Below are 24,585 nucleotides of genomic sequence, written 5' to 3'. Positions count from 1 at the left end.
CATTAAAAGAAAAAAACACTATTTTTTAAAAAGATTTTATTTATTTATTTGACAGAGAGGGAGAGAGCAGACAAGCAGAGGGAGCGGCAGGCAGAGGGATAAGCAGGCCTCCAGCTGAGCAAGGAGCCCAATGTGGGACTTGATCTCAGGACCCTGGGATCATGACCTGAGCCAAAGGCAGACGCTTAACTGACTGAGCCACCCAGGTGCCCCAGGATAAAAACGTTACTAATGTAAAAGCTAGTATTACTGTACCATTGATTTGCAACTCCACATAATGTTTTCTACATGATTGAGGAAAGTGATGCATTTAAAAGAGTTATTATGTTTTGGGGCAGGCAATGTATAAAGATGTAATTTTGTGACATCAACAACTAAAAGAGGCTGAAGTTCTAAAAGAGCTGAGATTTTTATTGGAGTTAAGCTGTTATAAACTACAATTAGAAAGTCACGACTTTAGGATGGTGAATGTAATCTCCATGGTAACTGCACAAAAAGAAATAAAGAATTCAAGAATTTTGCAACAAAAATCCAAAACACAGAAGGCAGTAATGCAGAAAATGACCAAAAAACCCCAACCCTAGAGAGCATATACAAAACAAGTAGCATAATGAAAGAAGTGCCTCTTTATCAGTAATCAGTAATTACTTTAAATGTAAATGGATTAAAGTCTCCAAACAGATAGAAATTAGAAGAATGATAAAAACACATGTTCTAACTATATGCTTCTACAAGAGACTCACTTGAGATCCAAAGACGCAGCTTGAAAGAGTGGAAAAGATATTACATGCAAATAGTAGTCAAAAGGGAGCAGGAGTGGCCATACAAATAGCAGACAAAATAGACTTAATCAAAATGTATACTTTCTTCCTTTGTCAAATATTGACCATATAGTTGTGGGTCCAATTCTGGGTCCTCTTCTGTTCCATTGATCTATGTCTATTTTTGTGCCACGATCATACTGTCTTGATGACTACAGCCTTGTAATATGGCTTGAAATCCAGAATCATGATGCCTCCAGTTTTGTTTTTCTTTTTTAGGATTACATTGATTATTTGGGGTCTTTTGTAGTTCCATACAAATTTTAGGATTGTTTGTTCTAGCTCTGTGAAAATGCTGGTGTTATTTTGATAGGGATTGCATTAAATGTGTAGATTGCTTTGGGTAGTTTAGACATTTTAATGATGTTTATTTTTCCAATCCATGAGCATAGAATGCTTCTCCATTTCTTTATGTCCTCTTCATTTTCTTTCATAAGTGTTCTATAGTTTTCAGAATACAGATCTTTTACCTCTTTAGTTAAGTTTATCGCTAGGTATCTCATTGATTTTGGTACAATTGCAAATGGGATTAATTCCTTGATTTCTTTTTCTGCTGCTTCATTATTGGTGTATAGAAAAAGACAGTCTCTTCAACAAGTGGTGTTGGGCAAACTGGACAGCAACATGCAACAGAATGAAAAGAAGAAACCACTTTCTTATACCATACACAAAAATAAATTCAAAATGGATGAAAGACCTAAATGTGAGAAAGGAAACCATCAAAATCCTAGAGGAGAACACAGGCAGAAACCTCTCTGGCCTTGACCATAACAACTTCTTACTAGACACATTATCAGAGGCAAGGGAAACAAAAGCAAAAAAGAACTATTGGGATTTCATCAAGTTAAAATCTCTGCAGCGAAGGAAACAATCAACAAAACTAAAAGGCAACCTATGGAATGGGAGAAGATATTTGTAAATGACATATCTGATAAAGGGTTAGTATCCAAAATCTATAAAGAACTTATCAAACTCAACACCCCAAAAAACAAATAATCCAGTTAAGAAATGGGCAGAAGACATGAATAGACATTTTTCCAAAGAAGACATCTGGATGGCTAACAGACACATGGAAAGATGCTCTACATCACTTATCTTCATGGAAATACAAATCAAAACAATGATGAGATACCACCTCACACCTATCAGAATGGCTAAATTTTTTTAAAAGATTATTTATTTGGGAGAGAGAGAATGAGCAGGGGGAAGGAGCAGAGGAAGAGAGAGAAGCAGACTCCCCACTGAGCAGGGAGACCAATGTGGGGCTCAATCGCAGGCCCTCAAGACCATGACCTGAGCTGAAAGCAGATTCTCAACTGACTGAGCCACCCAGGTGCTCCCAGAATGGCTAAAAGTAACAGCACAAGAAACAACAGGTGTTGACGAGGATGTGGAGAAAGAGAAAGAGAAACTTCTTACACAGTTGGTGGGAATGTAAACTGGTGCAGCTACTCTGGAGAACAGTATGGAGATTCCTCAAAAAGTTAAAAATAGAGCTACCACCATTGCACTACTAGGTATTTACTCAAAGGATACAAAAATACTGATTCCAAGGGACACATGCACCCCGGTGTTTATAAAAAAAAAAAATTATCAACAATAACCAAATTATGGAAAGAGCCCAAATGTCCATCAAGTGATGAATGGGTAAAAAAGGTGCAATATATATACACAACAGAGTTTTACTTAGTCATAAAAAAAGAATGAAATCTTGCCATTTGCAATGACATGGATGGAGCTAGAGAGTATTATGTTAAGTGAAATAAGTCAGTCAGGGAAAGACAAATACCATATGATCTTGCTCATATGTGAAATGTAAGAAAGAAAACAGATGAACATATGGGGAGGGTGGGGGGGGAGGAGAGAGGAAAATAAACCATAAGAGACTCTTAACAATAGAGAACAAACTGAGGGTTGATGGAAGGGGGGGGATGGGTTAGATGGATGAAGGATATTAAGGAGGGCACTTGTTCTGATGAGCACATGTAAGTGATGAATCACTGAATTCTACTCCAGAATCCAGTATTGGAATGTATGCTAAGTAAAATTCAAATAAAAATAATAAAAGTATTTTCACCATGGAAAAAATAAAAATAATAAATAAAGACAATACAAAAACAAACATTATATGCTAATAAAAGGTTCAATATAGCAAGAAGATATACTAATATAAACATTTATGTACCTAATAGATCATCAATATACTTGAAAAAATTCACAGAAATGAAAGGAGAAATAGAGAATTCTACAGTAATGAGCAGAGACTGCAATATCCCACTCACAATAATGGACAGAATAACCAGACAGAAGATAAGTAAGAAAATAGAGGACTTAACACAATATATCAAGTAGATCTAACAGACACAGAACACTCCACCCAACAACAACAGTATACACATTCTTCTCAAGCGCACTTGAGACATTTTCCAGGAAAGACTGTATATTAGGCCATAAATTTAGTCTCAGTAGATTTTGAAAGATAAATATCATGCAAAATATCTTCTCCAGCTGCAACAGGTTAGAGATAGAAATCAATAATATAAGGAAAACTGGAAAATTCACAAAATTGTGGAAATATAACGACACACTTGTCAGCAACCAATGGATCAAAGGAGAAATCACAAGGGAAATTAAGAGATACTTAAAGATTAATATAAATGAAAACACAACACACCGTTACTTATGGGACACAGCAAGAGTAGTAGTATGAAATTAGAAAATTGAGGGGCACCTGGGTGGCTCGATTGGTTAAGGGTCCAACTCTTGATCTCAGCTAAGGTCTTAATCTCACACTCATGAATTCAAGCCCCGCATTGGGCTCTCAGTGGGTATGGAGCCGAAAGAAAGAAAAAAGGAAGGAAGGAAGGAAGGAAGGAAGGAAGGAAGGAAGGAAGGAAGGAAGGAAGGAAGGAAGGAGAAAGGAAGGAAAGAAAGAAGGAAGGAAGGAAGAAAGAAAGAAGGAAGGAAGGAAGAAAGAGAGAGAGAGAGAAAGAGAGAGAGAGAAAGAGAAAGAAGAAAGAGAAAGAAAGAGAGAGAAAGAAAGAAAGAAAGAGAAAGAAAATTAGGAAAAACAAGAGTGGTCTCAGCAGAGGAAGATGGTGATATAGTAGGATGACCCCAGGCTCACCTCCTCACACTAACATAACTAGATAACTATCAAATCATCCTAAATAACCCATAAATCCAGCTGAAGCCTGACAGAACAAACTCCACAACTAAAGGGAGAGAAGAGTCCACATCAAAGTGGCCTTTAAGGGAGAAACAGATGCCTGCTGCTCCCCCTGCTTGTGCTCTCTCTCTCTCTCTCTCTGTCAAATAAATAAATCTTTAAATATATATATCTATACCACCCAAAACAATCTACACATTTAATGCAATCCCTATCAAAATACCAACAGCATTTTTCACAGAACTACAACAAATGATCTTAAAACTTGTATGGAACCACAAAAGACCCTGAATAACCAAAGCAATCTTGAAAAAGCAAAGCAAAGCTAGGGGCATCACAATTCTGGACTTTAAGCTCTATTACAAAGCTGTAGAGATCGAGACAGTATGGTACTGGCACAAAAACAGACAATAGGTCAATGGAAGAGAATAAAAAACCCAGAAATGAACCCACAACTATATGGTCAATTAATCTTGGCAAAGGAGGAAAGAAAATCCAATGGGAAAAAGTCAGTCTCTTCAACAAATTGTGCTGGGAAAACAGGACAGCAACATGCAAAAGAACGAAACTGGACCACTTTCTTACACCATATACAAAAATAAATTCAAAATGGATTAAAGACCTAAATGTGAGACATGAGACCATAAATATCCTGGAAGAGGACACAGGCAGTAACTTCTTTGACATTAGCCATAGCAACTTCTTACTAGATACATCTGTGGAGGCAGGGGAAACAAAAGCAAAAATAAACTATTGGGACTACATCAAAATAAAAAGCTTCTGCACAATGAAGAAAACAATCAACAAAACTAAAAGGCAACCTGGTAAATGGGAGAAGATATTTGCAAATGACATATCTGATAAAGGTTTAGTATCCAAAATCTATAAAGAACTTATCAAACTCAACACCCCAAAAATAAATAATCCGGTTAAGAAATGGGCAGAAGACATGAATAGACATTTTTCCAAAGAAGACATATATATGGCCAACAGACAGGTGAAAAGATGCTCAATATCACTGATCAGCAGGGAAATACAAATCAAAACCACTATGAGATAACACCTCACACCTGTCAGAATGGCTAAAATCAACAACACAAGAAACAACAGGTATAGGTGAAGATATGGAGAAAAGGGAACTCTCGTGTATTGTTGGCGGGAATGCAAATTGGTGCAGCCACTCTGGAAAACAGTGTGGAGGTTCCTCAAAAAGTTAAAAATGCAACTATCCTACAATCCAGCCATTGCACTACTAGGTATTTACCCAAAGGATATAAAAATACTGATTTGAAGGAGTACATGCACCCTGATATTTATAGCAGCATTATCTACAATAGCCAAACTATGGAAACAGCCCAAGTGTCCATCAACTGATGAATGGATAAATATGTGATGTGTGTGTGTGTGCGCGCGTGTGTGCACTATAATGGAATATTACTCAGCCATCAAAAGTTTTCAATTAGCAATAATCGCGCCTCGGACAAACCTCATTGGCTACGATACTGCCACTGCGCAAGGCCATCAAAAGAATGAAATCTTGCCATTTGCAATGACACAGTTGGAGCTACAGAGTATTATTCTAAGTGAAATTAGTCAGAGAAAAACAAATACCATATGATTTCACTTATATGTGGAATTTAAGGAACAAAACAAAAAGCAAGGGAAAAAAGAGAGAGAGACGAAACAAGAAACAGACCCTTAACTATAGAGAACACATTGAGGGTTACTGGAGGAGAGGTGGCGGGGGCGTGGGAGAAATAGGTGTTGGGGATTAAGAAGTGCACTGGTGATGAGCATCAGGTGATGTATGGAAGTGTTGAATCACTATATTGTACACCCAAAACTAATATTACACTCTATGTGAACTAACTGGAATGTAAATAAAAACTAGAAAAAATAACCTTCCTACAACTCAACAACAAAAAACCCAAACACAATTCAAAAGTGAAAAGGATTTGACTAGATTTTCTCCAAAGAAGATGTACAAATGGAAAATAAGCATGAAAAGATATTCCGTATCACTTGTCATTATAGAAATGCAATCCAAAACCACATTGAGATAACCATACTAGAATGGTTACAATTTTTAAAAATGGAAAATATTGCATGTTGTTGTGAATGTAGGGAAATTGGAACTCTCATATATACCTGATGGGAATATAAAACGTTGCAGCCACGATGGAAAACAGTTTGTTGGTTCCTTAAAAAAGTAAAAATAGAATTACCATATGACTCAGCATTCCACTCCTATGTATTTACCCAAAGGAATTCAAAGCATGAACTCAAACAGATATGCCAATGTTCACAGCAGCATCATTCACAAGAGCGAAAAGGTGGAAACACAAATGTCCATCAACATGTGAATGGATTGATAAAACGTGGTAAATAAATACAATGGAATATTATTCTGCTATAAAAAGAAATGAAGTATGGAAATGCGCTACAATAGAGATGAACCTAGAAAACATTATGCTAGTGAAAGTAGGGAGGCACAAAAGGAGAGTTTAAATTCCTCTTGTATGAAGTATAAAGAATAATCAAATGTAGAAATTAGGTCAGAGGTTACCAGGGGCTGGGGAGTTGGAGGAATTGGAAGTTATTGCTTAATGGTACGGTGTCTGTTTGGGGTGATGAAAGTTTTGGAAGCAGACAGTGGTGATGGCTGCACGCAACATGAATGTAATTAAAGCTAGCCAACTGTACACTTAAACATGGTTAAATGAAAAATGATGTATAAGATGTATTTTACCATACCACAATTTTAAAAAGTTACTGCTGTAATGTACCAAACCATTAAATTTCAAGCTTTAAATGGATGAGTCATATGTGAATTATGTCTAAAAAAACTTTTAAAAAACCACAATGAGATCCTACTACACACCTATCAGAATGGCTAAAATTAAGAGTGCTCATTACCAAGTGCTGATGAGTGTGGAGGAACTGGGACTCTCACACCATTGATAGGAAAATAGTCTGGAACTTTCTTTAAAAAGTCTGGCAATGGGGCCCCTGTAAGTCAGAGAGTGTGTCAGCATCCCTGTTTTTTGCCTAATTTTTTTTCTTTCTCAGTCCGGCCCTGAACTTTACCCTAGTGGAGAAGCACTACAGAGGCCGAAGAGATAGCAGTAAGGTCAACCCTGGGAAAAAGCCTGTCTCTTTAGCCTGGAGGCAGGGAGAAATGACCTTGTAGTCTGAAGAATGTGGAGGAAATATATGCTTATTTTTTTCTGTTTCTCTTATTTTTGCCTGAGAGCTTTTCCTTTTGGCAAAATCATGGGGCATGTTGGCAGGTAATAATCAGAGAGGAAACCCCATCTTTCTAGCCAGACCACCAGGGAAAATGGTCCCTGGGAGTCAGAGAGTCTGGAGGACATCCTGGAGAGGAGAGAGCTGGAAAGGGGCTCCCCAATTTTGTGTATGAGCAGACACATATCCATGCTTAGCCCAGAGCTGCACATGTGAGGCAAAGGAGAAGCACTTTGAAAATTAAGTGACATTGCAACCATCACCGAGAGAGGGCAAGACAGGTTTGTGTGGTGTGAGGCTAACCCAGTGATTGCTGCTGAAACGAAAATAGACACATCCTCCAGAGAACTGTTTAGACTTCTCGCATGCAGAGTCTCCCAACATGAAGCAGACAGTCTTTGCTTTGCACAGCAGTATGAAACTGTAAAAATGACCAGGCAGGCATGCTAAAACTGTGTTGTACAATCTTTTATCAATGAGTAAAGTAATGGTTTCCTGTGACTTCTAGAAATTTTCATCAAAACATTATATACATATAGTTAGTTATAAATGTATAAGGGAATGAGCAAAATAATAAAATTAATATTTTTTTGTACCCTGCAATTGCAATCATTAGCAACACAGAGAATTAAAGTGCTTTTCATCTTAGTAAAAAGTGTTATCAAGAATCTTTTGAGGGCGCCTGTGTGGCTCAGTTGGTTAAGCAACTGCCTTCGGCTCAGGTCATGATCCTGGAGTCCCGGGATCGAGTCCCGCATCGGGCTCCCTGCTCAGCAGGGAGTCTGCTTCTCCCTCTGACCCTCTTCCCTCTCATGCTCTCTCTCATGCTCTCTCTCTCAAATAAATAAATAAAATCTTTAAAAAAAAAGAATCTTTTGAGAAGTACTTGCCTTTTTCATAAGTTGTATAACTTATTTGACAACTTGTCATAATCTTTTCTGAGTCTGGATTAGCTTTCAACATTTTCTCCTTTGTGCTTTTAATGTCATGAAATCTCTCCAAGTGCCTTGACTGTGTTTTTGCTGGTGCCCCTTCCTCTGGGACATCTTCCCCCTTTTGGTCACAGCACTTTCCTGACACGTTTGATAACCCCACCTTGACTGGATCCTTCTGGCTGCACATCTGCGCGTCTGCAATGCAGGAATGCCGGCATGCCACAGCAAGGTACTTCTTCAATGACCCCATTTATGCTGGATTCCAATTCCTGCTTTTTCACTGGTCCACTTTGTAAGCTGTCATGTGGGTTTATCACTGGAGACAAGGAGGCAACACAGCTACATGCTTTGCTGTCTGTGCACAAACTGAGCTGTGCAGTGACCAGTCACCAGCAGACTCTGCAAGAGGTGACATACATCTCTGGTCACTGAGCATGATGCCATCTGTTATTTACACAGTGACTGGTGGACTGAGCATTGTCAAAAACTGACCTCGGTACTTTGGAGCCAAAATACAACACGAAGACAGAGTTTGGGATGAAGAGGAACAATAGCTTTATTGCTTTGCCAGGCAAAAGAGGCTGTAGTAGGTTAAGGCCTTTAAAATTGCAAGCCTGCCCAGAGGAAGGGGCTAAGGGGTTTTATAGGGAAATACAGAGTCTAGCTAGCTTTGACAGGAATTGTATACCTGCTGCCAGCCTCATTCATCCTATCTCCAGGTGGTACCAGGTTCCTGAAACAAAAGGCTAAGAAGGGAGATGGGGAGGTTTGCAGAAGAGAGGAAAAAGGTTACTTAGTTTAAAATCAAGCTTCACTGAAGCATTAGTGCAGCTATTTTGGTTTTTGTTCAACTTTATGCTTTTAAGTGGTTTCATGAGTTAGAGCAGTTTGCAGCAAGCCTGTACTTTATGCAGTTACTTAGTTAATATGCTGTGGTAACTAAAACTTGAACCATGACCTTGGGGTACTACTGCCAGCTAAAGGGTGGTACCTGACACTTCACAGTCACAAAGTGTCACTTCTACCATATAATATTCATTAGATGTGAATCACTAGTACTGGGTCACTCCCAAGGGGATGGGAATTAGGCTCCAAGTCAAGGGATCTGTTGACGTATTTTTAGAACCACCACTTCCCAAAATATATTTTCACTGCATATAAAATTCTGGGTTGATGATGCTTTTCTACTAATACTCTAAAGATATTGTTTCACTGTGTTCTATCCTACCTGATTTTTTACTAGGTATCCCTGTATTGAATATGTTGTTTTGTTTTTCTGGTTACATTCAAGATTTTTTATCTTTGCATTTTATCAATTAGATTACGACATACTGGGCATTTTGTTGGATTTTGCTGAGTCTCTTGAACCTGTACATTTATTTTGTTCACCAGATTTTAAGTTTTCAGAATTTTTTCTTCAAAATATTTTTTTTTCTGCACCAATCTCCCCCCCATCTTTCTGAGACTCAATGACAAAAATATTAGACTTCTTTTTCTTCCAAGATTTTATTTAAATTCAAGTTAGTTCACATATAGTATGGTATTAGTTTCAGGGATAGAATTTAGTGATTCATCAGTTGCATATAACACCCAGTGCTCATTACATCAAGTGTCCACCTTAACGTCCATCATCCAGTTACCCCATCCCCCCACCAACCTCCCCTCCAGTAACCCTTAGTTTGTTCCCTAGAGTTAAGAGTCTCTTATGGTGGGGCACCTGGGTGGCTCAGTTGTTAAGCAGCTGCCTTTGGCTCAGGTCATGATTCCAGGGTCCTGGGATCGAGCCCCACATCGAGCTCCCTGCTCCTTGGGAGTCTGCTTCTCCCTCTCCCACTCTCCCTGCTTGTGTTCCCTCTCTCACTGTGTCTCTCTCTGACAAATAAATAAATAAATAAATAATCTTAAAAAAAAGAGTCCCTTATGGCTTGCCTTCCTCTCTGTCCTTTTTTTTTTTAAGATTTTTTTTTTTATTTATTTGAAAGAAAGAATGAGAGAGAGAGAGAGCACATGAGAGGGGGGAGGGTCAGAGGGAGAAGCAGACTCCCTGCCGAGCAGGGAGCCCGATGCGGGACTCGATCCCAGGACTCCAGGATCATGACCTGAGCCGAAGGCGGTTGCTTAACCAACTGAGCCACCCAGGCACCCCTTCTCTGTCCTTAATTATTTTATTTTTCCTTCCCTTCCCCTATGTTCATCTGTTTTGTTTCTTAAATACTAGGGTTTTTGATATTGTCTCACAAATTCTGGAAGCTCTGTTCATTTTGTCTTATCTTGTTTTCTGTGTTTCTCAGATTGGTTAATTTGCATTGATCCCCTGTCTTGAATTCATGGTTCTTTCTTGTGTTACATCCATTCTGCTATGAAACCCACATATTACATTTTTTTTTTAATTTCAGAAATTATATTTTTCAGTTCTAAAATTCCCATTTGGAATTTCTATGTCTCTGCCAAGAATTCTTCCTATTTACCTTAAGGGTTTATAATATTGTAATTATAATAGCTGCTTTCAAGTTTTTATCTGATAATCCACCATCTGGATCATTTTTGACTTGATATGTGTTGATTGTCTTTTCCCTTGTGAGTAAGTGATATATGCCTGGTTCCTTGTGTATCTAGGAATTTTGTATTATATCCTGGGCATTTTGAATACTATGTTGTGAGACTCTGCAACGTGTTATAATTTTCTGGAGAATATTGATTTTAAGTAGGCAATTAACCCAGGTGGATACAGTCTGAAAATTATGTCTCTACTTTCCTGGATGGTGGCTCCAGTGGCAGTTCTGGTTTCAAAGCTTTAACTCACATCTTTGTGTCTGTCCGTGCATGTCCAGCTTAGGTCTGAACCCAGGACTTGCACCAGTTCGTGTGCAGCATTGAGGGCTCCTTTTCTCTAGCTCTCTTCCCTATAATTCCCCAACATACACTGTTTGAATCACAGGAAATTTTTGAAGTCTTTGTTGCCCATCCTGTTCTTTCATAATTCCAGGACTGAGGTCCCCCTCAAGCAGGGCTGAGAAAGAAACAAGAGAAAGATATTTCTCTATCTTTATCACCATCTCTAATCTAATCTATACCTATACCTATTTCTATCTATGTGTCTGTCTATCTATGTACCTGCCTACCTACCTACCTATTGAGGGGAGAGGTGGGGAGAGAGAGAACACTCAGGGATTTCCCCCTGAAATCTCTTTGGCTTACAGAAAAACCCTTTTCCTGGTCCTCTGGCCAGAAAGATGGGGATTTTATTGGAGTTCTTGCTGTACATGCCAACTGGGGGGAGCTCTGTGACTGGAGCCACTTTCATGTCAAAGCTAGAAGAGTGAAAAATTTTGGGAAACTCATTCCTGTACAGGATGTTTCTTCTTGATTTTTTATTCACAGCCCCCAATTTTCCTGTCATTATTTACTTTTCAGAGTCCACAGGGAGTTGATATATAATTTTGTCCAGAAATTAATTGTAATGAGTGGGAGAAATAGGCTATATTGTGCTTACACTATCTTGGCCAGCAAAAGAAGTCCCAAGACTTTTAAAATCTTATAAAATTTAAGCTTGAATTTATTATTATTTTTTTAGATAATCAAGTATTTTTTTTCCAAGTGGCTTCAGCATTCTTTTTTATGTCCTTCCCTAGCAACAGGGATTTTTAGAACAGTTTGTTTGGCAAGTGAGTCCTCAATGTTGTGATATTTTATTACTAAATGAGAAAATACCAAACTTTCCCTCTGCTTCCAAACTTAACTTAGCATTTCCTAAAGATGTTTCTGAAAAGCTTTTGGAAAAGTACAAAGTATCATGTACTGCATTTCCGAATCCCAAATTGGCTTCTGCTGTATATTTAAATTTGATATAAGATATATGAAGACTCATTTGTCACTACTTTGTTTATTCAAAATGCTGTTTATATGAAGCAAACTTTGGTAAGAAAATGTATCCTGGAAGAGTTTTTGTAATCAGCTTAAAATCATGTCTGCTTTCTTCGGTTTAGATGTAGGGAGAAAAGATTTAGCTTCTTTTAATGAAAAGGAATCTTTTCAAGCAAAAAGATCTTTTTTTAAATTGAGTCAAACAAGTTATGTAAAAGGAAACATTTGATTTTAAAACATAAATTTTTCTATCTTGCAGTTTAAAGATAGGCAAAATTATACATCTATCAGTAATATAGCATAAGAAACTGTATCTGTGGTTGTTTGATGAGTAAGTGTGTGGAGGTTCTGATCAGCTTTTTTGTAGTGTGCCATAGAAAAGAGGAGCTCGTTCACCTGTTGCTAAGCAACAATGCTTCCTAGACCAGAGCTTGTGGAAACCAAAGACAGGGTAGCGGTATGAATTGTCCAAATTCACAAAGAGAAAGAGAGGGTACAGTATACAAGTGAATAGAGATCCAGGAAACCACTTTTGAAAACTAAGCAAAGGCAATTCAAGTGAATATTGAAGAAATAAAGCAAAAGCCCAATTCTCTGGTTCTTCCATACACAAAACACACACTGAACCCTAAGGAGTTCCACATGTGTAAGGGCCAAAAGATTAACTCCCACATAGTTCAATGAACTCAAAGTAAAAAATAATTAAGAAGATAATTTTTTATTAACACATTTAAGGCATTTTGCTAAAAATGCTGCCTTTCATAGGTAGTAAAATAAAGTAACACTGCAATTTTACTAAAAGACTGCTAAATTTCAGATATGAAGCACAAAGAATTCAGCAAAATTGAATGGGAAGGTTAGTATTGTTATAGATTTAAGAATTAGGCTTTTCCTTAAATTGCTAAGACTATAGAGAAAAATCTTTAAAGAAAAATAATCCTGTTTTATCTCAGTTGTAAAGAGATTAAAAGTTCTAGCTCTCTTTAGAAAATCTTAAATAGGGACGCCTGGGTGGCTCAGTCATTGGGCATCTGCCTTCGGCTCAGGTCACGATCCCAGGGTCCTGGGATCGAGCCCTGTATCGGGCTCCCTGCTCCGCGGGAAGCCTGCTTCTCCCTCTCCCACTCCCCCTGCTTGTGTTCCCTCTCTCACTGTGTCTCTCTCTGTCAAATAAATAAGTAAAATCTTAAAAAAAAATCTTAAGTATGTCAATATAGATTCTTTGTAAGCAGAACCACAAAGTAGCTTTGGCCCATAGCCTTTCTAAACTTAGAGAAAATATTGAATTAAAAACCTGAAGAATAGTTGGAATGGGAGAGACCATTATCCCAAGTCCAGTGATTACTAGGGAATTTTATTTTCTCTTCTTTTGTAGTTTTATTTTAAATAATTTTTTCTAACATTATTGAGGTAAAATTGACACATAAAATTGTAATATGTTTAAAGCGTTCAGTGTGATGGTTTGATATACATATACATTGTCAAAGGATTCCCACAATCATATCCATCACCTCACATATCTGCCTTTTGTGTGTGTGTGTGACAATGCTTAAAGTCTACCCTCTGAGCAAATTTCACTTATACAATACAGTATTATCAGCTATAGTCACCATGCTATACACTAAATTCTCAGAATTTACTCATCTTCTAACTGAATATTTATATCCTCTTACCAATTTCTCCCCACCTCTTACTTCTTGGCAATCACCATTCTACTCTGTTTCTATGAGTTCAACTCTTTTTTTTTTTTTTAAGATTCCACAATTAAGTGATGCCATACAGTATTTGTCTTTCTCTGTCTGGCTCATTTCACCTAACATAATGCCCTCTAGTTCATCAATGGCTGCATAATATTCCACTATATCCTTTGAGAGAATTTCAAGAATTTCAATTTTTGATGGACACTTGTTTCTATATACCTTGACTAGTATAATAATGCTGTAGTGGACATGGAAGTACTGATATCTCTTCAAGGTATTAATTTTGTTTCCCTTGGATATATACCTCAAAGTGGGAATCCTGGAAAATATGGTAGTTCTATTTTTATTTTCTTGAGGAAACTGTTTTCTTTTTTAAAAAAGATTTATTTATTATTTATTTGAGAGAGAAAGAGAGCATGAGTGAGGGGAGGGGCAGAGGGAGAGAGAGAATCTCAAGCAGACTCCCTGCTGAGCACAGAGCCCAATGTGGGGCTCGATCTCATGACCCATGAGATCATGACTTGAGCCAAAATCATGACTTGGACTCTTAACCAACTGAGCCACCCAGGCGTGCCCTCCATACTGTTTTCTATGGCAGCTGTACTGGTTTACATTCCCACCAATGGCGTACAAGAGTTGCCTGTTCTCTGCATCCTCACCAGAATTTATCTCTTGTCTCTTTAATGGTAGACATCCTAACAGGTGTGAATTGATATCTCCTTTTGATTTGCATTTCTCTGATTAGTGTAGTTGAGCACCTTTTCATGTACCCATTGGCCATTTATATGTCTTCTTTGGAAAAATGGCTGTTTAGTTTCTTTGCCTATTTTAATTGGATGATGATGATTATTATTACTATTGAGTTGTATTTTTATATTTTGGATATTAACTCCATATCAGATATGAGGTTTGCAAATATTGTCTCCCATTCCATGGGTTGCCTTTTTATTTTATTTTATTTTTTTTTAAAGATTTTATTTATTTATTTGAGAGAGAGAATGAGATAGAGCATGAGAGGGGAGAGGGTCAGAGGGAGAAGCAGACTCCCCGCTGAGCAGGGAGCCTGATGCGGGACTCGATCCCGGGACTCCAGGATCATGACCCGAGCCGAAGGCAGTCGCTTAACCAACTGAGCCACCCAGGCGCCCTACCTTTTTATTTTGTTGTTTCCTTTGCTGTACAGAAGCTTTCTAGTTTGATGTAGTCCACTTATTTATTTTTGCTTTTTTGCTTGTGCTTTTGGTGTCAAATCCGGAAACTCATTGCCAAGACCAATGTCAAAACCTTATCCCCTATAAACATAAGAGTTTCATGGTTTCAATTCTTACATTCAAGTTTTAATCCGTTTTTTACTTGACTTTTGTGTTTGGTATAAGATAGGGATTGAGTGTTATTGTTTTGCATATGGATATCCAGTTTTCCCAACACCATTTACTATAGGAGCTATTCTTTGCCCATGTGTATTCTTGGTGCCTTTTTAGAAAGTTAATTCACCCTATATTTATGAGTTTACTTCTGGGCTCTCTATTCTGTTTCATTGATCTTTGTGTCTGTTTTTATGCAAATACAATATTGTTTTGATTACTGTAACTTTGTAATATACTTTGAATCAGGAAGAGTGATGCCTTCAGCTTTGTTCTTCTTGCTCAAGATTACTTCAGGTATTTGGGGTCTTTCCCGGTTCCATATGAATTTTAGATTTTTTTTATTTCTACAGAAAATGCCATTGGAATTTTGATAAGGATTGCTTTGATAAGAAGGGGAATCTATTTCTTTTGTTAGGGATTATAGATTGCTTTGAGTGGTATGGATATTTAAACAATATTAATTCTTCCAATCCATAAATACAGAATATCTTTCCATTTACTTGTCTTCTTCAATTTCTTTCATTAGCATTTTATTGTTTCAGTGTACAGCTCTTTCACCTCCTTAGTTTAAGTATTATATTGCTTTTGATACCATTGTAAATGGGATTATTTTAATTTCTCTCTCTAATAGTTTGTTGATAGTGTATAGAAACACAATTGATTTTTGCATATTGATCTTGTATCTTGCAACTTTATGGAGTTTATTAGTTCTTTTTTTTAAAAGATTTTATTTATTTATTTGACAGAGAGAGACACAGCGAGAGAGGGAATACAAGCAGAGGGAGTAGGAAAGAGAGAAACAGGCTTCCTGCAGAGCAGAGAGTCTGATGCGGGGCTTGATCCCAGGACCCTGGGATCATGACCTGAGTCGAAGACAGACGCTTAACGACTGAGCCACCCAGGCACCCCTGGAGTTTATTAGTTCTAACAGGTTTTTGGTGGAGTCTTTAGAACTTTCTATGTACAAAATCATGTCTTATGCAATCAGAGACAATTTTACTTCTTCCTTTTAGATTTGGATTCCTTTTATTTTTCTTCCCTAACTACTCTGGCTAGAACTTCTAGTGCTGTGTTGAATATAAGTAGTGAGAGGGGGTGTCCTTGTCTTGTTCCTGATCTTAGAAGAAATGCCTTTAGCTTTTCATCACTGAGTATGATAGCTGTAGGTTTGTCATATATGGCCTTTATTATGTTGCAGTACATTCCATCTACACCTAATTTACTGAGTTTTTATCATTAATGAATGTTGCATTTTGTCAAATGCCTTTTCTGCATCTATTGAGATAATCATATGATTTTTATTCCTCATTTTGTTACCAGAATGTATCACATCTATTGATTTGCATATGTTGAACCATCCTTGCATCCCAGGGTTAAATCCCACTTGATAATGGTGTATAATCCTTTTAATGTATTGTTGGACTTGGTTTCTTAGTATACTGTTGAAGATTTTTTTGCAACTATGTTCAACAGCGATCCTGACCTGTAATTTTCTTTCTTGTAGTGTCCTTGTCTAGTTTGGTATCAGGGTAATGCTGACTTCATGAAATGAGATCAGAAGTGTTTCCTCCTCAAGTTTTTGGAAGAGTTTGAGAAGAATTGGTATTAATTTTGTTGTCTTTGGGTTTCCTAAATCTAAATGTCTGTTTCTTTCCCTTGGTTTAGAAAGTTTTTAGCCATGATTTCTTTGAATAAGCTCCCTGCTGCTTTCTCTTCGTCTTCTCCTTCTGGAACACATATAATGCATATACTGGTCCATTTCATAGTGTTCCATAAGTCCCTTAAGCTGTCTTTCACTTGATCTAATCTGCTGTTGAACCTCTCTATTGAATTTTTCAATGTAGTTTTTATTCTTTAGTTCTACGGTTTCTGTTGGTACTTTTTAATATTTTCTATCTCTTTGTTTAAATTCTCACTTTATTTAGGCATTGGTCTCCTTATCTTGGTGAGCATCTTTATGACTGTTAACTTAAACTCTGTTAGGTAAACTACTTATCTCCATTTCATTATGGTCAGTTTTTAGAGATTTTCTTACTCTATTATTTATAACACATTCATTTTGTTTCTTCACTTAAATGGCAGCCATAACAGCTTGGGTGCTAGATGCATGGACAAACTCTTTCTACAGAGAAGCTGGAGGCTTGGTTTTACTGTTGGCAAGAGCCGGGAGAAGATGAGGTTGACCACCAGTTCTCTGTTTCCTGGGTGATCCCAGGGAGCTCCACACACAGGCAGATCAGAAGCCTGATCCTCAGGCAGCAGCTTAAAAAGTATGCAGTCAATTTTCTTCCAGGGAGAAATGGGGAGATGGACATTATTGTCAGTTCCCTCTGCACTGAGCGCAAGAGTAGAGGTGCAGGGAGTACTCCCATGCTCATTTATACCTGAAATTGATATGATGTTATATGTCAGGTATAGCTCAACAACAACAACAAACTTCTTTGTTTTCTATGGTTCTGTGGGATTCATAAATGCAAGCCCTGTTGGCTATCAAAGCTAGGTGATTTGAGGGCCCATATCTTAGGTGGTAACCTTAAAAGTTGGGTGCTTGAAGTGTGATACAAACTCTTCACTCCTCAGGTAGATGCTGGGAGTTGTGGGTTCCATTCCGAATATAAGGCACTGTGTGGGAGTAGGGTTTATCGCAAGAGTGTGTCTCATCTTTTCCTACCCATTTCAATGTGGGTATTTTCTCAGTCACTTGATGTGTAGGAATCACTAAGCTAGTTTCTGAATTTCTCCTAAAGGGAATTTCTTTGTGTGTATCTGTGTATTTGGTGCTTAAAGGGAGAAGGAATAATCAGGAGCTGCCTAGAACACCATCTTGGTAATATCCACCTAATAATTTTCAAAAACTCTCATGTTAAGCCCACAGAAATAACTTTGTATTGCAATGTAGCTTACTGTACTCCTTTTGCCTCTCCCTGCTCCATTCACGCTCTGTCCTTCTCTACTTTACTTGGTGCATCTAGGGATGACCTTTGTGGACTGCATCACATGGCTTTACTTCTTTGCTTTAGTTGGATTTGGTCAATGGATAAAGTCAAAGTGCAAGAGGAAAGAGATGTCAGGGTCAATCTCCACTCCTTCCCTGCCTATCAGGGACTGAATCCCACTCAGATAAGAACTCTCACCAATAGCTCTAGCATTCACTGATCAGTAACATCATTTCCCACCCTTGTCCTTTCAGGCTTGTTTTGGTCACAGCTTCCCACTCTTGCTAGTCCCTGGGTCCCTAAACATCCTTTTTTCATTTCTGTAGAACTTGCCACACCTCACTAAATAAGCCCTGAAATTCTCTTCTAAATCCCAGAAGAGTATACCCTCTGTTTACAGAAGATTTGAAAGTATATAAAAAGCATTTAATTATTAAATAAAAATAAAATAAATAAAAGAGTAAATAAATAATATAAATAAAATAACATGTCATTTAATTTTTCATAAGACCAAGCTAAAAATTTTAGTTTATATTTTTTAAATGTAGGAAAAAAATTCCCAGAAAGTGCAATCAACCATTCAAATTATATTATCAGTCATGAGGGGAAAATAATCAGTCCTATTAGTTTTCTTGATATTGTTTGTAGCTGTCTTTCAAAAAAGACATACTCATCAAATACCTCTCCATTAAATAACTGCTGAAGTATTTCATATTTTGTTGGTTTTTGTATACGGTACTAAATATAATTACAGATTATTTTGCAAATTATACTGGAATGTATAGACTTGGATTTAATAATGAATACTACAATCATTACTTTTTATTTTTTCCAAGTTTTTATTTAAATTCCAGCTAGTTAAAATACAGTGCATTATTTGTTTCAGGTGTAGAACTTAGTGATTCATCACCTACATACAAAACCTGATGCTCATCACAACAAGTGCCCTCCCTAATAACCATTGCCCATCCATCCCCCTGCCCAACTCCCCTCCAGTAACCATCAATTTGTTCTCTATTAGTTAAAACCCTGTTTCTTGGTTTGCCCCTCTTTTCCCCCCATATTCATTTGTTTTATATCTTAAATTCTGCATATGAGTGTATGGTATTTGGTTTTTTGTTATTTTTTAAATATTTTTTATTTATTCATTTGAGACACAGAGATACAGAGAGAGAGAGAGAAAGAGAGCATGAGCAGGGGGGAGAGGCAGAGGGAGAGGGAGAGGAAGAAGCAGGCTCCCTGCTGAGCCAGGAGCCCAATGTGGGGCTCAATCCCAGGACCCTGGGATCATGACCTGAGCCAAAGGCAGATGCTTAACCATCTGAGCCACCCAGGTGCTCCTCATATGGTATTTGCCATTCTCTGACTGACTTATTTCATTTAGCATAATACTCCCTAGCTCCAGCCACCTCATTGCAAATGGCATGATTTCATTCTTTTCCATGGCTGAGTAATATTCCATTACACACACACACACACACACACACACACACACACACACACATATATTCCAATATATGTATATATAAATGATATATATATGGTATATGTGGTATATATATATGTACACATGTATATATGCCACATACCCACTGCATATGTGTGTGTGTATAATGTGGGGTGTGCATATATATATTTTTTGTGGGTATATGATATATATATATATGCACACCCTACGTCTTCTTTATCCATTCATCAGTCAATGGACATATGGACATTGGGGTGCATGTATCCATTTGAGTCAATATTTTTGTATACTTTGGGTAAATACCTAGTAATTCAATTGCTAGATTTTAGGGTAGTTTCATTTTTAACTTTTTGAGGACCCTCCATATTGTTTGCCCCAGTGAATGCACCAGTTTGCATTCCTGCCAACAGAGCAAGAGACTTCCATTTTCTCCTCATCCTCACACCACCTGTTGTTTCTAACAGGTGTGAAGTGATATCTAATGTAGTTTTTTTTTTAAGATTTTTTATTTATTTATTTGAGAGAGAGAGTGAGAGATAGCATGAGAGGGAAGAGGGTCAGAGGGAGAAGCAGACTCCCTGCTGAGCAGGGAGCCCAATGTGGGACTCAATCCCGGGACTCCAGGATCATGACCTGAGCCAAAGGCAGTCGCTTAATCAACTGAGCCACCCAGGTGCTCTCATGTAGTTTTGATTTGTATTTCCCTGAAGATAAGTGATGTTGAGCATCCTTTCATGTGTCTGTTAACTATCTGGATATCTTCTTTGGAAAAATGTCTATTAATATCTTCTGTCCATTTCTTAACTGGATTATTTATTTTTCAGGTATTAAGTTTGATAAGTCCTTTATAGATTTTGGATACTAACCCTTTATCAGATATGTCATTTGCAAATATCTTCTCCCATTTACTAGGTTGCCTTTTCCTTTTGTTGATTGTTTCCTTCCCTGTGCTTTTTATTTTGATTAAGTCCCAATAGTTTGTTTTTCATTTTGTTTCCCTTCCCTCAAGAGACACATCTAGTAAGAAGGTGGTATGGCCAGTGTCAAAGAAGTTACTGTCTGTGTTCTCCTCTAAGATTCTGATGGTTTCCTGTCTCACGTGTAGGTCTTTAATCAATTTTGAATTTATTTTTGTATATGGTGTAAGGAAGTGGTCCAGTTTCATTCTTTTGCATGTGGCTGTCTAGTTTTCCCAGCCCCAATATTTGAAGAGACTGACTTTTTCCCATTGGATTTTCATTCCTGCTTTGTCAAAGATTAATTGACCATATAGTTATGGGTTCATTTCTGGGTTTTTTATTCTCTTCCATTGACCTATATATCTGTTTTTGTGCCAGTACCATACTGTCTTGATCTCTACAGCTTTGTAATAGAGCTTAAAGTCCAGAATTGTGATGCCCCTAGCTTTGCTTTGCTTTTTCAAGATTGCTTTGGCTATTTGGCTATTCAGGGTCTTTTGTGGTTCCATACAAGTTTTAAGATCATTTGTTGTAGTTCTGTGAAAAATGCTGTTGGTATTTTGATAGGCATTGCATTAAATGTGTAGATTGCTTTGAGTAGTATAGACATTTTAATAATATTTTTTCTTTTAATCCATTGCATGGAATGTCTTTCCATTTCTTTGTGTCCTCTTCATTTCTTTCATTAGTATTTTATAGTTTTCAGAGTACAGATCTTTTACTTCTTTGGTTAGGTTTATTCCTAGGTATCTTATGGATGTTATAAAGAGAGACTTTTTAAAGCAGCAAGAAAAAAGAAGACAGTTAAATACAAGGGAAATCCATAAGGCTATGATCTGATTTTCAGCAGAAAATTTGTAGGCCAGAAGAGAGTGGCATGATATATTCAAAGTTCAACCAAGAATACTCTATCTAGCAAGGCTATCATTCAGAATAGAAGAGATAAAGAATTTCCCAGACAAACAAAAGTTAAAGTTCATCAACACTAAACCAACTTTATGAGAAACATTAAAAAGAATTATTTGAGTGGGGAAAAAAAGCCATAATCAGGAGTAAAGAAAATTATGAAAGAAAAAAATATCACAAATAGATACAAACATAATAAGTTTAGTAGATTAATCACTTATAAAACTAGTACAGAGGTTAAAGCACAAGCGTAGTAGAATCAATTATATCTATAAAAATCCGACAAATGATTCACAGAATAAAAGGATGTAAAGTATGCACCATATACATAAAACATGGGCAGGGGAGCAGTAAAAATGTAGTGCTTTTAGAATGGGTTCAAGCTTAAGCGACTGTCAATTTAATACAGACTGCTATATGCATATGGTGTTATATATGAACCAGATGGTAACCGCAAATCAAAAACCTGTAGTAGACATGCAAAATATTAGGAGAAAGGAATCCAAGCATATCACAAGAAAAAGCCATCAAACCACAAGGGAAGAGAGCAAGAGAAGAACTACAAAAAAAAACTCAGAAAGCAAGTAACAAAATGACAATAAATACATGCCTATCAATAATTACTTTAAATATATATGAACTAAATGCTCCAATCAAAATACATGGAGGCCATTTAATATGCTACTGACCTAACAATAGATCAACAAGAAATTAATAGAGAAAATAAAAAAATACCTGGTGAAAAATGAAAATGAAATAGTTAAATATCTTTGAGACACAGCAATAGTACTTCTAAGAGGGAAGGTTATGGCAATGCAGGCTTACTTCAAGAAACAAGAAAAACCTCAAATAAACAATCTTATTCTACACCTAAAGAAACAAACAAGAAGAAAAAGGAAAATCCAAAGCTAGTAGAAGGGAGGAAATTATAAAGATCAAAGGGAAAATGAATGAAATAGAGACAAAAAAATTAGAAGAGATCAGTGAAACCAAGAGTGGGTTCTTTAAAAAGATCAACAATGACAAACCTTTAACCAGACTCATCAAGAAAAAAAAAGAGATGGCATAAATAAATAAAATTAGAAATAAAAGAGTGGTAACAACTGACACCACGAAAAAATGAAGGTTTATATGAGACTGCTATGAAAAATTATATGCCAACACATTGGACAACCTAGAAGAAATGGACAAATTCCCAGAAGCATACAATCTTATAAGAATAAATTAAAAAGAAATAGAAAAAATATGGGGCACCTGGGTAGCTCAGTCAGTTAAGCATCTGCCTCTGGCTCAGGTCATGATCCCAGGGTCCTGGGATCAAGCCCTTCACAGAGCTCCCTGCTCAGTAGGGAGTCTGCTTCTCCCTCTCTCAGCCCTTCCCCCCACTCATGCTCTCTCAAATAAATAAAATCTTAAAAAAGAGAGAAATAGAAAATTTGAACAGATTACTAGTAACAAAATTAATCAGTAATCAAAAAACTCCCAATAAACACAAAGCCAGGATCAGATGGCTTCACAAGAGAATTCTACCAAACATTTAAAGAGTTAATCCTTATTCTTCTCAAACTATTCCCAAAAATAGAATAGGAAGGAAATCTTCCAAATTCATCGTATTAGGTCAACATTAACCTGATACCCAAACCAGATAAAGATACTACAAAAAAAAAAAAAAAGAGAGAGAGAGAGAGAGAGAGAAAACAAAAGGCCAGTATCCCAAATGAACATAGATGTAAAATCCTCAATAAAATACTAGCAAACCAAATTTACTAATACGATGAAAAGGCTCATTCACCATGATCAAGTGGGATTTTATTCCAGGGATGCAAAAATGGTTCAATATCCACAAATCAATCAATGTGGTACACCACATTAACGAAATGAAGGATAAAAACAATTTGACCTCCTCAATGAATGCAGAAAAAGCATTTGACAAAATTCAGCATCTGTTAATGACAAAAACTCTCAACAAAATGGATTTGGAGGGAACATATCTCAACATAATAAATGTCATTTATTCCTAGGTATCTTATGGTTTTTGGTGCAGTTGTAAATGGGATCAATTCCTTGATTTCTCTTTCTGCTGTTTCAATTATTGGTGTATAGAAATGCAACAGATTTCTGTATGTTGATTTTGTATCCTGTGACTTTACTGAATTCATGTAAGAGTTCTAGCAATATTTGGTAGAGTCTTTTGGGTTTTCTATATAGAGTATCATGTCATTTGCAAATAATGAAAAAATAACAGTGATGAGAGTGGACATCACTGTCTTGTTCCTGACCATAGAGGAAAAGCTCTCAGTTTTTCTCCATTGAGGATGATATTAGCTGTGGGTCTTTCGTGTATGGCCTTTGTTATATTGAGGTTTGTTCCCTCTATATGTACTTTGTTGAGGGTTTATAAAGCATGGATGGTGTACTTTATCCAATGCTTTCCCTGCATCTATTGAGAGGATCATATAGTTCTTATCCTTTCTTTTATTAATGTGGTGTATCACATTGATTGATTTGCAAATATTGAACCACCCTGGAAACCCAGGAATAAATCCCACATTATCATGGTGAATGATTTAATGTACTGTTGGATTTGATTTGCTAGTATTTTCTTGAAAATTTTTGCATCCATGTTCATCAGAGATATTGGCCTATAGTTCTATTTTTTTGTGGAGTCTTTGTCTGGTTTTGGTATCAGGTAATGCTGGCCTTGTGGAATGAGTTTGGAAGTTTTCCTTGCATTTCTATTTTTTGAAACAGGGAGAAGAATAGGCATTAACTGCTATTTAAATGTTTGGTAGAATTCCCCTGGGAAGCCATCTGGTCCTGGACTTTCATTTGTTGGGAAATATTTTATTATTCATTCAGTTTCTTTGCTGGTTACAGTCTATTCAAGTTTTCCACTTCTTCCTGTTTCAGTCTGGCAGTTTGTAGGTTTCTAGGAATTTATCCATTTCTTCCAGATTGCCCAATTTGTTTGCATATAATTTGTCTTTTTATTCTTTTATAATTGTTTGTATATCCATGGTATTGGTTGTGATCTCGCCTCTCTCATTCATGACTTTATTTGGGTCTCTTCCCTTTTCTTTTTGATAAGTTTGGTTAGGGGGTTATCAATTTTATTAATTTTTTCAAAGAACAACCTCCTGGTTTCATTGATCTGTTCTACTGGGGTTTTTTGTTTGTTTGTTTCCATATCATTTATTTCTGTTCTAATCATTAC

At 36.9% G+C, this 24,585-nt stretch overlaps 1 protein-coding gene and 1 pseudogene across 1 annotated transcript in view; both read right to left on the bottom strand.

Annotated features, from left to right (window-relative positions):
- PTPDC1 (protein tyrosine phosphatase domain containing 1) overlaps window positions 1-24,585 on the bottom strand; it is a gene marked incomplete in the record, with an annotated part of 669,594 nt that overhangs the window by 464,780 nt on the left and 180,229 nt on the right.
- Window positions 5,434-5,510, bottom strand: LOC114200778 (U4 spliceosomal RNA; annotated as a pseudogene).

The sequence above is a fragment of the Eumetopias jubatus genome, unplaced genomic scaffold, assembly GCF_037043125.1.
Source record: "Eumetopias jubatus isolate StellerSeaLion01/CBP00866 unplaced genomic scaffold, mEumJub1_p1.0 scaffold_15, whole genome shotgun sequence".
Classification (NCBI taxonomy): domain Eukaryota; kingdom Metazoa; phylum Chordata; class Mammalia; order Carnivora; family Otariidae; genus Eumetopias; species Eumetopias jubatus.
The sequence above is the reverse complement of the archived record's forward strand: the minus strand, read 5'-3'. Positions and strand labels throughout refer to the sequence as shown.